Source organism: Hibiscus syriacus, unplaced genomic scaffold (genome assembly GCF_006381635.1).
Source record: "Hibiscus syriacus cultivar Baekdansim isolate YM2019G1 unplaced genomic scaffold, ASM638163v2 tig00110904_pilon, whole genome shotgun sequence".
NCBI classification, from domain to species: Eukaryota; Viridiplantae; Streptophyta; class Magnoliopsida; order Malvales; family Malvaceae; genus Hibiscus; species Hibiscus syriacus.
This window is the reverse complement of record NW_024062907.1, coordinates 654,295-671,284: the sequence shown is the minus strand read 5'-3', so window position 1 is coordinate 671,284 and position 16,990 is coordinate 654,295. Positions and strand designations below refer to the sequence as shown.

At 34.4% G+C, this 16,990-nt stretch overlaps 1 pseudogene; it reads right to left on the bottom strand.

The window, feature by feature from the left end:
• Positions 1-4,290: 4,290 nt before the first annotated feature.
• Positions 4,291-16,990, bottom strand: part of LOC120146244 — a 54,550-nt pseudogene continuing 41,850 nt past the window's right edge.

The following is a 16,990-nucleotide window of genomic DNA, read 5'->3' as shown; positions in this document are numbered from 1 at the left end:
TGGGGTTATTAAGAAATCCTAAGCCTTGCCTCTCAGAATGATTTAAGCTTCTATGGTATATTTACTCGATAGAGTTTACTAAGAGTGTTGTATTCTACACTAGTCATGGGACCTGACACAAAAAAATGCTACGACAAATCCTCTCAGCCTTAGCAGCAACATCTAACCTATCGAATAAGCTCAACTCTTATTAGTCGTTGAAATCCTACCTTAGTTTCTCTCGAACACTAAAGTTAGATTACGCTCTAGTTACTAGCCAAAACCCATTGTTCACATTGATCTCCCTTAGTTTCTCTCGAACACTAAGGATCTTTAACCTAGTTTCTCTCGGACACTAAGTAATATACTTAGGAAATGGACACCCTTATGCCTCCAATAATCCTAAGTAATTTAGCACAATGAACAAAAAATAGATAAACATAAAAACCTCAAATCATTCATTAAAAAGCTTAATCATCCATGAAAAACTAACACCAAATAAAGTTTAGTTCATGATGGGGTTTGAAATATTCAAGAGAATAAATCGTTCCATACAATCCAAGTAATCGAAATAAAAATGAAGCATAAGGGTGGAGGAAATTTCCAACATGTGATGTCAGTTGCTCCTCGGACCACCACGAATGACACCATAGTGGGCTAGCTCCTCTCGAATGTCTATCTCACCACTCCCTTGAGCTTGACTATGGAGGAACCCTTAAAAATATGAAAAGGGAAAAAAGTTGAGAACTTTCAGCCGCCTCTTTCTTAGCTCACTCTTTCCTAAAAGAATTATCCCCTCATTTTAGTGGCCATTTTTTCTATTTATACTAGGGAATGTCCTAGGTTTTAGTGCAAAAATTCCCATAGTACTCTAAGGTACATTCCCCTCAAATGAAAAATGGGTTCAAAGGTGGATATGGTCCCCTCCAAAGTGGTTAGCAGCTAGGGTGGGAATAAGCTAGGTTGGCCTACAGGGGCCTATGGCCTGGCCTACATAAAGCCTGGTCTGGACTATTTAATAAAAAGGCTAGGATCATGCTTTTTTAAAAGCCTATTAAATTAAATAAGTCATGCTTAGGCTTATTAAAAAGCCTTATAAGCCTGATAGGTTGGCCTATATATATGTATATATACTTATATTATTTTTTTGGTACCAATATATTTGTGTCATTGGCTCATTGTTTTGTTATATTTATTTATTGAGAAAAAAGAGGAGAGAATCCCCTTACAACCATTTGTTTTTTTAGTTCGAATCGGGGGCCTCTTTTACATTTTTTGAATCGGTGTTAGAAAAATGGAAAATGCTGAGAAATTTTATTGATTCTCCATGCGTTTGCCGTTGGGTGATGCCAAAGCATGGGCAAGGTATGGGCGCTGTTTGTCAGGCATGGTGTGGCGTAGGGAACAACAAAGTAAAGCAAAGAAAAGAAAAGGCGTGCGTTATTCCCAAGTCCCAACACCAAACATTTAGGAATTCTAAGGCAAAGAACACTTTTTAAATAAAAGTATACCACAGAAAGATGCAATTTACAAGGCAAAGAACACTTTTTTGACCGCAAACACTGGGTTTTTTTAATTAATATCTTTTATCATTAATCTTAGATTGTATTATTATTAATACTTATTTTTATTCACAAAATAATCGTATTTATTATCAAATCCTTATATAAGCAAGTTAAAATCATTCATGCAGAGCAAAATAATCGTATTTATTATTTAATTAACGTTAGATTAAAAATTAAGCACACTTTTAAAAAGACTATTAGGCCAAGCCAGGCCGAGCCAAAAATAAAAGCATGTGACAGGCTACAGGCCAGGCTCAGGCCTAAAATATTCAACGTAGGCCAGGCTCAGGCCTTTTAAAGCCCGACCTATCTTGGCCTATTCCCACCCCTATTAGAAGCACACATCATGTGTTTGATGGACAGTTGGCAACTCCCATAAAAATATATTCTTCAGTTTTTTCTTTTTCTATGCACATGAGAAATCCCAAATTGCAATTCTCCTTGGCAATTCACCTTTTTTCACCATTTAGAAATGCAGTGGCAATTCTCCATGCTTACTCTTTGCTTCATCAACCTGCACATCATCGGCAAAACACAACCTTCCCCATAAAGTAGCACCATTTACAAAATAATATGCCAAGACAAATCTAAACCATCAAATGCAATTATATGCTCCTAAATGCCTCTATATGAACTTATATGTTCTTTAATATATCCAATAAATTAAGTGAAGAGGCCCTAAATATAACTTTTTTACAGAGTTATCACACCCCCAAACTTAAGCTATTGCTTGTCCTCAAGCAATTGATAATAGTTAGCTAAAGAAAAATGTCATGGCAAATTGAGTTTCAAGACAATCATGTGGGAAGAGTTTCAACCCTTAGAAATGTATTGGCATCAATAGGTTAAACAACTGGAGATTTCAAAAATAATACCCTAGGACAAGGTCTTTTGCGAGTGTGTGCGCACGACTGCATACAATCTATGCTTAGTCAAGTTAGAAAATTCTAAACAAAGTATATTATTCTGCCATAGCATATTTTTAAATTTAAGCCTAAGTTCATTACTCCCATTTCCATTTAACTTAACCAAAATTATTTTTTTACACTGCTCTGAGGGGAGTCAGCCTATCATAACTACCATCCCACACTCTAGATGAATGGGAGCATATCTTCCATCCCTGAGCAAGTTAGGCAGAGTCATCTTATAACTACTTTCATTTACTCGTATGTTATAGTTTCCATTTATTGAAATGCAATATCCATGCAATGCCATGGCAAAGAGGAGTGTCCCTGTACAGTTATGTCAAAGCATTTATTCGTGATTAACCACAATTAACAAACATAATGGAGTTTAATTTAGCAATTATTTTATTTACATTAATACACACTAAGATATTTAAGCTTTCTTTCCTATAAAAAATTCTAAAATTCCTAAGCATAAAGAGCATATAGTCGCATTACAATTTAAAGCACAAACAACCAAGTCCTATAGAAAATCCTATCGAACTCCAAAATTCATGTACATTCAATTCATATTAACCATAAGGAATATCATCATCGGGCATTATTAACTTATTCAAACAAGCTATCATAATTCCTACTAATTCCATGAAAAATTAATTCTGCTAACACTATCATACAAATGACCTGATAAAAATACTACCTCCCCCAAACTTGAGGGATGCGTTATCCTCAATGTATAAAATAAACTAAGTTAAAATAAACTACATGTTGTATTATGCAATGTAAGGTACCTCGACTTATCTAAGATGGTGATAGTGTTGTGATGCTATTCTGCACCTGGTGCACCTCTTCAACAGGGGTGGGCTCAGCTCGGAGTCTGATGCAGGCTCCATGGGTGGGTCTTGCATGTGCTCAGGATCCTTAGAAGTTGAGCTCTCAACTCGCCCCATGGGCTTCTTTAGTTTTTCTTGGTTCTATGCATTGGCGATTGTTGCGACATATCGGGTTGTATGTGCACTTCTTCTTGTGGCTCATTAACAGTAGCGTGGGTCTCCATGGGTTATGTGGGAACCTCTTCTGGGAGATATTTAACAGTAATGTGTGGTTGCATGGGTTGGTCCGGTTCGGCTAGAGCTTTCGGCTGATGGTCTTGCTCTTGGACCTCATCCTCAGTATCTATGTTGTCTGGTCATTATTTTATGGTTCAAGTGTTGAGGCACCCAAAAATGTCGAGGGATCATTAAATTCAAGCAAGATTGAATCAGGGAAAACTGGAAGATCATGGGCAACTGAGGGAGTATCTCCCTAAATTAACACTGAATCATTGAGTCTCTTAGCTTGACAAAAGCAAATAATGTTCGACGATCAACCGATAAAGCCTTAAGCTATTCCCTTGTTTGCCTGGAATACTCTGGCACAACATCCAGTCATTCCGCGACATTGGACCTTGCACCAATCTTTGGCATCGCCTCTGGCTTGTCTTTATCGAACCCCAATAGCACCGATAACTTATCTCAATGATTCCTTTTAACCCCGGGAGGACTTCATCGCCATATTCATCCTCTATGACCTTTTTTCTTTCAGTATAGTGTCGTGATGAGACTTAAGAAAAGGAGACCACTTGTTGGTTATTTTAAACGTGCATGGGTTTGCTCCACAATGGTCTTCCCCACATCAATCGATCGTTCCATGAGTTTTGAGTGTAATAGCTTCATACCAGGCAACGAGACAGTGGTGTTGTGGGCAATGGGCATCAACTTATGCATAATGAAATTCCATAACTTTACCCTTGGTTGAAGCCTCTCACGATTCATCGAGAAACAGTTATCGTGAGTATCATTCTATTTAGAGTTTGCAAAACATAAATATTCCTTAACCCCAAGATAAGTCTCAAAATCGACATCCTTCTCAAATATTGTATGATGATCAACATCCTATGAAATTTTAAAGTAACAGTTAATGACAGTAGATGAAAAACGAACGTTTTTACCTCTCACATAAATCGATCGTTGATTTGGGTCAGAGATGTTGGCGTAAAACTCTCGAACAATGGAGGCATTGATGTTTCCATGATGTCATGCAAATGTTTCCCGTTTGTTTCAATGAACAACGTCCATCATATTAGGTCCACGGTCATCATCAGATACTATAAACCCTTAATCAAAGAAAACCTTACATTTTTTATGCTTTGAAAACGTTCTTTTATTGTGTCATCCTTGAATAGTTGAGGAAAAGGTGGGGCAGAACCACGGGACGAGAACGTACCATACCATGGCTGCTTGAATGGACAAAGAAGAAAGCAAAAAGCTTGGAGCTTTGGTTGTGGGGTTTTTGACTTGTACAAGAGAAAAGAATATGAAGTTGAAAGATAACAAAGAGGAGAGAAAGTAATAAAAAATGGTGGGAGGGGTTTTAATGAAGAAAATGTGTGAAGAGGGTTAAAAGAAATGATGAGTTTGGAAAAATATGGAGAGAGAAAATTTAAATAAAAAGTTAAAAGTTGTTTTTGAAAATTAAAAATCTTTTTCTCCCTTTTTGTCTTTTTAATACCTAAAAATAAAATAAAGAAAACTTGTTATTTATGAACAAGAGTAAAAGAAAAAAGTCAAGGCATTTTCAAACTCAGGCATCCTGTAAGTAAAGCGTCGGCTTGTCTCACATAATGGGGGCTCAAGTGTATGCCTTCAAATGTTGGCCATTGACCTTGAAAATTGTCCCATCATCCATATTCTTGATGTCTACAGCTCATTGAGGGTATACTTGGTGCACCTCAAATGGTTCAGACCATCTTGATTCGAGCCTTCCTGGGAAGAGTTTAAATCTTAAATTGTAGAGGAGAACTTGCTGACTAATATGAAAATGTCATGGAAAAAGAGCTTGATCATGCCACTTCTTGGTTTTTTTCCTTGTATAGCTTGGCATTTTCATAATCATGTTCCCTAAACTTGTCAATCTCATTGACCTCCAATAATAATCTTCGTTCACCAGCTAACTGGGCATCAAAATTGAGTTTCTTGATAGCCCAATAAGCTTTGTGCTCCAACTCAACTGGGAGATGGCATGCTTTTCCATACACCAACTTAAATGGGGACATGCCTAGTGAGTTTTTAAATGTTGTACTGTATGCCCAGAGCGCTTTATCAATCTTCGGTGACTATTGTTTCCTTTTAGGGTTTATCACCTTTTCTAGAATCTGCTTGATCTCGCGATTTGAGACTTTGACTTGTGTATTGGTTTAGGGGTCATATGTCATTGCAATTTTATGTCTCATCCATACCTCTGTAATGCTTTGGTATTTAACTTATTATCAAAGTGGGTGTCTTCGTCACTGGTGATATCTCTAGGTGCGCCGAATCTTGTGAAGATGTACTTACGCATGAACTTAAGCACATTACTTGAATCATTCCTTGGCGTGGCAATTAATTCAACCTACTTGGAAATATAGTTAACTGCTAGCAAGATATATATGTCTCTAAATCAAGATGGAAAGGGTCCCATGAAGTTGATGCCCCACACATCAAAAATTTCTCTCTCCAAGATATTTTGCAACGACATTTCATGTCGCATGGAGATGTTTCCTATGCGTTGGAATCTATCACAAGCCTTGTAAAATTCATGAGCATCCTTGAAGAGGGTAGGCCAATAAAATACTGATTGAATGACCTTTGCAATAGTCCTTTCACCTCCAGAGTGGCCTCCAAATGGACCCGTGTGATAATGATGTAAAATCTATTTTTTTATTCTTTGGGACACACCTTTTGATTATCTGGTTGGTACACTACTTGAACAAGTATGGATTATCCCAAAAATAAAATCTCGCATTGTGCTTGAATTTTCTTTTCCCCTGACTATTCATGTTATAAGGAAAAACACCACTAAAAATAAAATTAAGAATGTCAGCATACCACGGAATTATCGTGGCATATAAGATTTTCTCGTTAGGGAATTCATCTTTAATTTCCATATTATCATGATATTCTAAATTATTTTCTAGCCTAGATATATGGTCAACAACTTGGTTCTCAGTGTCTTTCCTATCTACAACCTCTAAGTCAAATTCTTGGAGGAGGAGTATCCACCTAATAAGTTTAGGCTTGGTATCCTTCTTGATCACTAAATATTTGATAGCTGAGTGATCTGTGTGAACTATGACTTTGGTTCCTATCATGTATGACCTAAACTTGTCAAATACAAATATCACAACAAATAGTTCTTTCTCAGTAGTAGTATAGTTAAGTTGTGAATCATTCAATATGTAGCTAGCATAATAAATAACATGGAAAATTTTACCTCTATGTTGTCCCAACATTGCTCATATGGCATAATCGCTTGCATAGCACATCAACTAGAATGGAAACGTCCAATCGAGATGAACAACAAATTTATCGAACAAAAAAGTCTAATTTTATTGCAAGAAGGTGCACAAGGGCTTGGAATTTTGGAGAAGTCCTTAATGAACCTCCTATAAAAACTAGCGTGTCCAAGACAACTTCTAATACCCTTGACTATAGTTGATGGAGGTAACTTCTCGATCACCTCAATTTTATCTTTATCCACCTCAATACCCTTGTGTGAAATCTTATGGCCTAGCACAATGCCTTCAATCACCAAGAAGTGACATTTTTCCCAATTTAACAAAAGGTTAGCCTCTGACATTGCTTAAAAACCTTCGCCAGATTGCCATGGTATTTCTTGAAGTTGTCTTCAGATACATAGAAATCAACCATGAATATTTCTAAGAAATCCTCAACCATGTCAGAGAAAATGGCTTGCATACATCGTTGAAAAGTTGTTGGGGCATTGCATAGGCCAAAGAGCATCATCTTAAAAACATAAGTTCCATAGGGACATATGAGTATTGTCTACTCTTGGTCCTCAAGTGCTATGGTAATTTATTTGTACCCCGAATATCCATCTAAAAAGTATTAGTATGTCTTTCCTACCAATCGATCCAACATCTGATTGATGAAAGGTAGAGGAAAATGGTCATTCTTAGTAACCTTGTTGAGCTTGTGGTAATCCATGCAAATTCTTCATCCGGTGACAGTGTGTATGGGTATGAGCTCATTGTCTTCATTGTTTACCACGGTCGTGCCTTATTTCTTGGGGACGCATTGCATTGGGCTCACCCACGAACTGTTGGATATTGGGTGAATAGCTTTAGCATCAATCCATTTGATAATCTCTCTTTTATCACCACCTTTTTCATGATAGGGTTTAACCTTCTTTGTGGCTCTATACAATTGCCATGACATTCTTCTAGTAGAATTTTATGTATGCAAATGGTCAAACTTATCCCCTTCAAGTCTGTCATATTCCATCCTAACATTTTCTTATGTTAGGTCAAAATAGTTAGCAAACTCCGTTCATGGTCAGGATTAAGGCTAGAGGAGAAAATCACCGACAATGTTTTATTACTATCTAAATAAGCATATTTTAGATGCAATGGCAAAGTTTTCAGCTCTATGGTATGTGCATGTTATAGTGAGTGCTTAGGAGGAATAAATTTATCGAAATGAAGAGGTTCATAGCACGGACCCGATCTAGTTGAAAGTAAGCTAGACTGTTGTACCTGCATTGGAAAGTATTCATCCTCCTCTTTAGTTTCCTCATTATTGAGTCTCTCATTATCGTTCAGTTGTATGAAATTGTTTTCGTAAAGTTGTTCTTCTTCCCCTTCTATCATTGAGTTTGTTTATAGAGTGTTATGACATTCCTCATAATCATCCACATACTTGAGAGAATGAAAGTCATTCATGGCCACACTTTGATTGGCTACTTGCATAGTGAGTTCCCCATTCTAACAATCAATAAAGATGTGACTTGTGGTTAGGAAAAGTCTCCCCAAAATTATGGGTGCATTGGCATCAACCTCACAATCAAGAATAAGAAAGTTGGCTAGAAACACAAATTTATCCACCTTCATAATGACATCTTCGATGCTTCCCTCGGGACGAACATGGGATCGAACGGCTAGTTGCAAAATAACAGATGTAGGTCTTGGATTTCCCATCCCAAGCTTCAAAAATATTGACTTGGGCATTAGATTAACACTTGATCCAAGGTTACATAGTGCTTTCCCAATATATTTGTCTCTTATGAACATGGAATGATGAAGTTGCTCGGATTTTTTTGCTTTAGTGGTAGCTTGCTCAATGCGGAGCAATATTTTTTTATCGTGACAATTATCTCAAACTTCTCAACTTTTCTTTTCTTGGTGACAATTTCCTTGAGAAATTTGGCATAAGTAGGCATCTGATCAATGGCCTCCAAAAGTGCGACATTGATATAAAGCTGGTCGAGAATGTCTGCAAACTTGTTGAACTGAATATCATCATTGTGCTTTTTACCCTTTGAAAGAAAAATGGTAGAGGCCTGACCTCTTCTATTGATCGGGTGGCAATTACTTTTGTTGTGGCATTTATATTTGCTCCCTCAAGAAGTTCACTTGTTGAACCCTCATTATTGTCCTCCTCTTTGAGTGTCTCTTCTTGCACACCTGGTTTTACTTGCACATTCATGGGGTGAAATTGTTTGACTTTCTTCTCCCAAACTTTCCTTGTTAATTGATTTAGGTGCCACTCCTTAGAGTGAGTGAACTACATTGCTCATTTCCATAAGGTTTAGTGACTCAGTGTCACTGAGCATGACTTGGATGGTGTATATGTAATACCGCAATAATTTGACCAACTTGACCCTCCAGAGCTCTCAAAGTATGCTATGACTTTACAGTAATGTTCATTGATTCTTGGTAGCTGTAGAATGTTCTTACATCATTGTCTTTGTGCTTGCAATAAATTCTGGCATGGTAGCCTCTAGCAAGCTGGTATTAGATGAAGATTCTACCCCTTTGTTAGAATTATGCCCAGGCATATTCATTTGAAAACCTTGGGGCTCGTTTAATTTCTATTGCCGAGTAGGATGGCTAGCATTACTAGTTCCTTGGTTCCCCCGTGAGAATTTTTGGTGCTGACGTCAGCTTGGGTTGTACGTGTTGGAGTAGGGGTTGTTGTTGTTTCTTCGATTGTAATTCCCCACGAAGTTCATGGATTATTGATTTCCAGTGCATTCACTCTCGTGGTGATTGCCATGACATAAGAAACATGTTGAGCTGGCAACCTTCACTTCTTTCACCTTATTGAAACGTTACAAGTTCTTCAACATATTTACGATAGTTAAGAGTAGGAAGACATTGAGTCCTTAGAAACTAGCTTAAATGTCCTTAGTGCCTTCCTCCTTGTTCCAAGCCTTGAATAAGGAAATTGGTAGTCATTATTGGAAATGCTATCAAGAATGTCAAAAGCCTCCTCAGGTGATTTGTTTAGCTAAGTGACATTTTTGAGGCATCTAACATCATCCTGATGGTGCATTGACTCTATTGTAAACCATTACAACTTGAGTCCAGTCTTGAAATCCATGATTAGTATACTTGTGAAATAATCCCTTATAGCGATCGAAACACTCATACATAGACTCATCCTGTAATACCCCAAAATTTCAGATAGTGAACAACATGAAAATTTGGAAAGTTTGATGGTCAAAGTAGAAAATTGGGAAAAAGTTTAGGGAATTAAGTGATAATTTCCTAAAAAGAATTTTATTGCATAAATAGATGGTTTACTCTTAAAAGTGGAATTTTATAGAAATCATGTTTTTGGATATGGAATCTTAGTAAAGAAAAATTTAAAAGGGTTAAAGTCTGATAAGCAATCTGTAATTCGGATAGAATTAGAATTTTACAAAAATTGGAAGGATGTTATTAAATGGTTAGAAATATTATTTTAATATTTTGGATTAGAGAAATTTGGTTTGGAAATGTGCAATTTTTTAGATTTAACCAATACAATGGAATTTAGTGACTAAAACATAATTTTTGAAAATTCATGGGAAATTTAGGAAATGAAAGTCAAATTAATTAATATTTGACTTTGTAATATGATAAAGATCAGATGGCTTGGTTTTATGGTGAATAGGAAGATTCATTAAGGGTGATTTGGTCTTATCTCAAGTGAATGAATATTTTATTCATTTAAAGTTAGATTAAATGTAAATTAAGATGAAATGTACCTAACATTTCATTTCACATGCTCATCTTCTTCTCCAACCAGACGTGGGTTTTCTCCTAAGGTAAGGGAAAGATTCAACTCAATTTTCAATCAATTTTCTTAGGATTTTGAGTATGTTTAAAATAGAAAATTGTTATATGCGAAAAACGCTATCATTTGGTACCAATATTGCATGATAATATTGTTAGTGTTCAAGTTCATCTGGAGTTGATAAAGGGGATGTTGATTTCTTGTTTTTATGGGTTATGAAGAGTTAAGTGATTTTAAAGAATTGGTTGTAAGAATTGATGAAGAACCTAAGGATGAGGTTAAAGAAAATAGTTTATATTTTGAAATTAGAAGTGGGTTTGAAAATTCACTAAAAATTATATAAAAATAATTTGGAGGTTATTTTTATATATTTGTGTTCATATATCAATATATTTTTGTTTAAAACAAACATGGATCAATTTCAAGGTGTATATAAAAAGATATGAAATTTAACCAAGGAAAGGTCAGAAAAAAATCGGACAACAGATTCTGCAAAATAGATTATGTTGGTCAACTTTGAAAATTCATCATAAATTGTAAAGAATGAATTAGAAGGAGTTATTTATATGGATATATTCGTATTCAAGTCTAGTTTTCAATGGAATAAACGGAATTAAATTCCAATGTGTATATCAATACAGAATACTGGTTCTTTAAAGATAGTGTGAGTTGTCTGAATATGGAAAATTGATGGGTTATTGTGTAAGTGTTGTATAATTGATATTCTATGCTGGAAATTGTTGATTGGGAATGAAAATGAGTTTTAGATGTGAAATATGACTATTTTGGAAGTTTGAAAAGATTAGTGATTTAAGTACAATAATTTCATAGTTGGGGTACTTAAATGTGATTATACTTTTGTAAAAGCCTTTGAATGGTAATAATTTCAATAATGGAATTATTGGTATTAAGAATCTAAGTGATAAAATGGTGAAGGACCATTTTGTGTAAATTGGAAAAGTAGGTTCCAATGTTAAAAGGAATTAATAAGTGTTAAAATATTTGGTGGAAATGAGTTTGAAGTATATTATGGAGTGGTTATGGGATGTATTTATGTTAGTATAATACTAACATATGTATCATTATGAATTTGTGATTTATACAGATTGTGATTGAAGTAAGTCAAGTATAAAGGGTTTATTGTGGAACATAGTGAGGCACATTTTTGGAAAATTTTAAAGTGTCAAGGTGAGTACAATACATGCATGACATTATACATGGATGTTTTATACATCATCAGGAAGACTTGCGATAAGTCGACCTTGTTTATATCAACATGATATTATGTCATTTTTATAAATTGACATGACACTGATATGTCACAGTATGAAATTATAATGCATTGATTATAGAAAATGTGATAATTACCATAAATGTTTTCGGGTATGAACTGCCCAATGTTAAATATTGATAATATACTTTACCATGGATGAATCGAATAAAATAGACTATATTCCCAAGTAAGTCATTGAGGGACAGGGTATAGTTGGCATGCCATAGAGTTAGCAATTGTTGGTTTATAATAGCATTATAGTATATAAGGACACTAAGTGCGGGAAAGGTGGATACAACCTTATGTATCATGTCCGGATTAGCAGTATAGCGTAAGCTTAGTGTAGTGTAAGTGGTGGGCACGACCTTATGTATTGTCTGGATTAACACTATGGCGTAAGCTTAGTGCAGGTTTAGCACTACGGTTCAGGTATTTTACTCGAATACCCAGGGTCCTCAGGGTTTAATATTGGGCTATGGACTATGGTTTATGGTTTATTGGTTGATAAATGGTAAACATAGCTTATGGAATAATGGCAAGTATATTGATAAAATAAGCTTACGAGCTTATGAAACAAATGGTAAGTATATTGATAAAATAAGCTTACGAGCTTATGAAACAAATGGTAAGTATATTGATAAAATAAGCTTACGAGCTTATGAAACAAATGGTAAGTATATTGGTAAAATAAGCTTACGAGCTTATAGGATAAATGATAAGAAATTTTATATCATTTTGATTATTGTAAAATATTGGATATGTGGGTAACATGATCTTATGGAATTTTGAATTTTTACATTGAAATTCATGCATGAATTGTATTGCATTGTTTATTGTTTTAATTGCCTCACTAAGTTTATACTTAGCGTGTGATAATTTTCACGCGTAGGTAAAAAGTCAGTAGTGGAATAAAGAGTTCAAAGTGACATCAAGCATCGAGGAGTATATTTCAATATCAGTAAGACATCCTATGGTGTAATGTTGATTTTGTTAGTGGCATGTATTTATTAATGTTCAATTTGTTTTGTTGAATAAATTTGGAAACAAATTGGTAAATTGATAGTGATGAAATGTTAATTTTTATGAGTTTTATATGAAATTTTTGGAAGTTACTGTAGCAATTAACAATAACCATGTTTAACAAAAATTTCCAAAATGCTTTGAGGGAACCGATTCCCTTGCTACAGGAACCGATACCCTCACTGTTCACTGTTCACGGTAATGTTCATTGTTATTGTTCACTATTCACTATTCATAAAAAATCTTTTGAATTAAATTTGTTTATAACGAAATATAAATTATATGGTATGATATTTTTATAATATCATTTACTATTTTAATAAAATCAATTTTAAATCAATTTTGAAATGCAAAATGGTTTTAGAAATTCGGGTGACATCTATAATTGTATAGGTATAATTATACGGGTTATGGGTGTTGCACATCCTCAGCTTGACGGAAAGATGCTCTGTCATTTCGGAGTTGAGCGTTCATGTTAAGCGGATTATACTGCAACAAGAAACTTTTGCATAGATTAACCCACGACTCCATTGAGCCAGATAGAATTCCACTCAACAAAAGCCCTTGCTCATTCACGCAAAGAATAAGGAAATAATTTAAGCTTCAATGAATCTTCATGCACTCCTTGTAACACCTATTTCCCGTATACATTTCGGTACGCAAGTCATAGGTGTCACATGACTTTTAAAAACATTCACTCACTTGTAAAACCCATAAAATTTTGTTTCGAAATTAAAACAAGACATTTTAATACAAAAATAAAACAATCGTTGAAACATATTACTACAAATTATCACTTTAAATACATTCCATAGCATTTTTCTTAAAGTCGATTACATGCCAGCTAAATTTTCAAAATAAACATGATTGTCCTACTGTTACTGATGAGAGTCAACCTTGTATTGATGATAGTTGTAATGCACTCCTTACTCGGTTAGTCTTTGCTTTTACCTACGCGTGAAATCAACAAACGTTAGATATTTACTTAGTGAGACATAATATCGTAAATAAACTGCAATTTATACCTAAGCAGATTATGGCTATTTTATTACGATCTAAATTGCATACTCCATAATGATCAGATAAATCCTTCTCAGTTAAACCAATTTCTTTCCTGCAATCATCGAAATTATTCTTAGTATGCCCAACATACCTATCGTTCTGTATATTTTTCCCAATTATTCTTTATTTTCCCTATACAAGTTCAATGAGAAAGTAATGGACATGTATTTCACCAAAGTGCCAAATAGTCATTTATCTTTTATAAATACCGTGAGTAGCACTTTATATGTCGTTAATACACCGTTATATATTTTCATTTGTAGCATCTTTTCATGCTGATTATGCACCGTTATGCATTTTCATTTATAGCATCATTTCATGTCGATAATGCATCGTTATGCATTTTTATTTATGGCATCCTTTCATGTCGATAATGCACCGTTATACATTTTCATTTATGGCATCCTTTCATTCCAATAAATGTATCGTTATGCATTTTCATTTATGGCATCCTTTCATGTTGATAAATGAACTGTCATTCATTTTCATTTATTGCATCCATTCATGCTGATAATGCATCGTTATGCATTTTTATTTATGGCATCCTTTCATGCCGATAAATGCACTGTTATGCATTTAACTTGCATTACTAGCACATTTCTACCAAAGTGCACCATTTCTCATCTAACTTTCATTTTATAGCAGTTCCTACTCTAAAACTTATTCATAATATCATTTCCATGCACATTATAAGCATATATTAAATATTGTAAAACATACATTAAATCAAAACATTAGAAATTGACTCATTGCGAGTCCCTTATCCCATATAATTACAATAGATGCACTCACATGATATACCTCCCTATTATGTTGTAATAACGTCCAACTACTCGGCAACTTTATCTTGCCCTTTTCCTTGCTTGACTTGGGAGCTTGGGTATGATCTACACAATCATCCATTAAGTACACATATCATACCAATTTAGTATACTCTTTAACATTTATACTTTAATAATACTAAAAAGTACTATGATTTTCAATTTCTATTACAATTTCAGCATATCTTACAATTTCAGGCTCAATAGTATCGGTACCCTTACCATGGTATCGTACTTCTATACTATGGTACCGATAATCCCTTTCAGTATCAATACAATTTTTATATTCTGGAATCCAAGGTATTGATACCTTTCTCTTAGTATTGATACCCACATCAGTATTAATACTAATTGCAACAATATCAATATTATTCATCGTAATTGTTTCAAATTTAAACCTATAGTATCGGTACTGTACTTCTAGTACCAATACCCCTACCCATATTTTCCATTTTCTAGCTCGATTTTCACCAAATTTTCGTTTAGTTCTCTACTTTTACCTCTAACAATACCCTTAAACTTAACATCTCTTAATCCAACTAACTTTCCTCCATTTAGCTTCTTATAACATCTAAATTCTCCAAAGAACATCTCAAACTAAGAATCATACTACTTTTGTAACATGTTTTTAATCACATCCAAGACTTTTAATCTCTTATTTACTTCTTTGACAAGTCAATTATACTTGTAAATATCAATAAAAACTCATTTTCAACAAATCACTCAAAAACCCATTTTCTTTAATCTCAAATAAAACATTCATTTCTTAGTTTTAATCCTCTTTAACCCTTCCTTAAGCTTACACATCACTTAAGTTTTCAAAAACAAACCCAAAAATGAAAGGAAAACCAACTTTTAAGAACCCTTATTGGCCTTGGAGGGCACGGACTAGGGGGAAGAAGAAGAGAACTTAGCTTGTTCTCACATTTTCCCTTTTTAAATACCCTAATTAAAAATGGATTTTAAATACATTTCCCTCTAAATGACCAAAATACCCTTCCATTCTTCCATACTTCCATTCTTCCATTCTTCCATTCTTACTAATTGGTCTTAATCACAAATTTCCAAATCATTTTCTTATACTTTACTATTTATTCAATTTAATCCTCCAAATTTTTAAATCCTTTCAATATAGTCACTGACCTGATATTTGGAGTGTTACAATTCTTCCCCATAAAAAATCATCCTCGAATTTAAAGACTTTACGCTTTTACCATATCACTTCAACTAGAGGAATCATTTTGTTATGTTGTTTCTTGATTTCTCGAGTTCATATTATTGGTTCTTCTTCATAATTCAAATCTGATTGAATCTTTATTTCCTCCAATGTATGAACATGCGATGGATCTGATCGGTAATTACTAAGCAATGACACATGAAAAACATTATAGGTCTTGTCCATTTCGGGAGGCATAGCTAACTGATAAAATCTCATAAGGTCCAACAAATCTCAGACTCAGTCCAAACTACAATACTTCCTTCCAAGGTAATACTTTCAGAAGAACTTTATCACCTTCTTGATATTCAATCTATTTTCTCTTTAGATTAGCATAAGACTTTTGTCAATCGGAAGCTATCTTAAGATTGTCTTGGGAAACTTTCATTTTATATTCCATTTCTTTCATTAAATCAGGACTAAATAGATTTCGATCTTTTAATTCAAACCAATTTAATGGTGTTCAGCCTTTTTTTCCCACATAAAGCTTCGTATACCACCATCTTGATGTTCAATTAATAACTGTTATTATAAGCAAATTCTGCTAAAGGCAATTATTTTTCCTATGATCCCTTGAAAACAATTACACATGCCTTGAACATACCTTCCAATTTCGAATAATATGTTCTGACTGACCATTTTTCTGCTGATGAAAGGTCGTACTGAATTTCAATCGAGTACCCAAAGCTTTATGTAAGAATTCCAAAATTTTAAAGTGAATTTTGAATGTCTATCAGATATGGTCGATACTAGCACTCCATGCAGCCAAATTATCTATTACATGTATATCTTATAATATTTATCCATCGACTACTATGTTCGTACCAAAATGAAGTGAGTTGTCTTGTAAATCATCAATAGTCACCAATATTGAGGCTTTCTTGATAGGTGTTAAAGGTAGCCTTGTAACAAATCCAGTGACTAGTTTCCCTTTCCATTCATGAATATAGATAGATTGAAACAATCTGGAAGATACTTGATGTTCAATTTTTCCTCTAATATTACGTCAAACACTTTGCTACAATTTCCGTGAAGGCTCTTTTCAAACCAAGC